Raw genomic sequence first — 2,390 nt, forward strand, 5'->3', positions numbered from 1 at the left:
AAAGTGTTCATATGAAGTAAAAACCTGATAAATCCGTCCGTTATCGTCATTTGTTATCGAATCGACTTAAAGCCAGATCGTCACATTGGCCGCTTTTCTCTCTGAGACGGTTACATTTATCGCCTGCAAAGCTATGTCGCGTGCTGCGGTATGCGGAGACACTAAAAGCACCATATTAGAACACAGAAGAAGCTTCTAAATTGAAGTAATAGCCAGTAAGAAGTAGTACTATTTATGTTTTAGTTGTCGACTAATCACTTTTATGCCGGCTTTGGTCGCTTGGACATGACTTAGGACCTTAAGATTTTGCATGAAAGGAAGACTAGCAGCCGCGTTGCACTTGAGAATGTGAAAAGTGTTCATATGTAGTAAAAACCTGAGAAATCCGTCCGTTTTCGTCATTTGTTATCGAATCGATTTAAAGCCAGATCGTCACATTGGCCGCTCTTCTCTCTGAAACGGTTACATTTATCGTCTGCAAAGCTATGTCGCGTGCTGCGGTATGCGGGCACACTAAAAGCACCATAGTAGAACACAGAAGAAGCTTCTAAGTTGAAGTAATAGCCAGTAAGAAGTAGTACAATTCAAGTTTATATTATCGATTATTCACTTTTTAGCCGGCTTTGGTGGCTTGGATAAGACCTAGGACCTTAAGATTTTGCATGAAAGGAGGACTAGCAGCCGCGTTGCACGGGAGAATGTGAAAAGTGTTCATATGGTGTAAAAACCTGAGAAATCCGTCCGTTATCGTCATTTGTTATCGAATCGACTTAAAGCGAGATCGTCACATTGGCCGCTTTTCTCTCTGAGACGGTTACATTTATCGTCTGCAATGCTATGTCGCGTGCTGCGGTATGCGGAGACACAAAAAGCACCATATTAGAACACAGAAGAAACTTCTAAGTTGAAGTAATAGCCAGTAAGAAGTAGTACATTTCAATTTTTAGTTGTCGATTATTCACTTTTTAGCCGGCTTTGGTTTCTTGGACATGACCTAGGACCTTAAGATTTTGCATGAAAGGAGGACTAGCAGCCGCGTTGCACGGGAGAATGTGAAAAGTGTTCATATGTAGTAAAAACCTGGGAAATCCGTCCGGATTCGTATTTGTTATCGTATCCACTTAAAGCCAGATCGTCACATTGGCCGCTTTTCTCTCTGAGACGGTTACATTTATCGTCTGCAAAGCTATGTCGCATGCTGCGGTATGAGAAAACACTAAAAGCATAATAGTAGAATACAGAAGAAGCTTGTAAGTTGAAGCAATAGCCAGTAAGAAGAAGTACAATTCAAGTTTTAGTTATCGATTATTCACCTTTTAGCCGGCTTTAGTGGCTTGGACATGACCTAGGACCTTAAGATTTTGCATGAAAGGAGGACTAGCAGCCGCGTTGCACGGGAGAATGTGAAAAGTGTTCATATGTAGTAAAAACCTGAGAAATCCGTCCGTTTTCGTCATTTGTTATCGAATCGACTTAAAGCCAGATCGTCACATTGGCCGCTTTTCTCTCTGAGACGGTTACATTTATCGTCTGCAAAGCTATGTCGCGTGCTGCGGTATGCGGAAACACTAAAAGCACCATAGTAGAACACAGAAGAAGTTTCTAAGTTGAAGCAATAGCCAGTAAGAAGAAGTACAATTGAAGTTTAAGTTATCGATTATTCACCTTTTAGCCGGCTTTGGTGGCTTGTACATGACCTAGGACCGTAAGATTTTGCATGAAAGGAGGACTAGCAGCCGCGTTGCATGTGAGAATGTGAAAGTGTTCATATGTAGTAAAAACCTGAGAAATCTGACCATTTTCGACATTTGTTATGGAATCGACTTAATGCCAGATCGTCACATTGGCCGCTTTTCTCCCTGAGACGGTTACATTTATCGTCTGCAAAGGTATGTCGCGTGCTGCGGTATGTGGAGACACTAAAAGCACCATATTAGAACACAGAAGGATCTTCTAAGTTGAAGTAATAGCCAGTAAGAAGTAGTACAATTCAAGTTTTAGTTGTCGATTATTCACTTTTTAGCCGGCTTTGGTGGCTTGGACATGACCTAGGACCATAAGATTTTGCATGAAAGGAGGACTAGCAGCCGCGTTGCACGGGAGAATGTGAAAAGTGTTCATATGTAGTAAAAACCTGAGAAATCCGTCCCTTTTCGTCATTTGTAATCGAATCGACTTAAAGATAGATCGTCACATTGGCCGCTTTTCTCTCTGAGACGGTTACATTTATCGTCTGCAAAGCTATGTCGCATGCTGCGGTATGCGGAAACACTAAAAGCACCATAGTAGAGTACAGAAGAAGCTTCTAAGTTGATGTAATAGCCAGTAAGAAGTAGTACAATTCAAGTTTTAGTTGTCGATTATTCACTTTTTAGCCGTCTTTGGTGGCT

The sequence above is a fragment of the Schistocerca gregaria genome, unplaced genomic scaffold, assembly GCF_023897955.1.
Source record: "Schistocerca gregaria isolate iqSchGreg1 unplaced genomic scaffold, iqSchGreg1.2 ptg000407l, whole genome shotgun sequence".
Classification (NCBI taxonomy): Eukaryota; Metazoa; Arthropoda; class Insecta; order Orthoptera; family Acrididae; genus Schistocerca; species Schistocerca gregaria.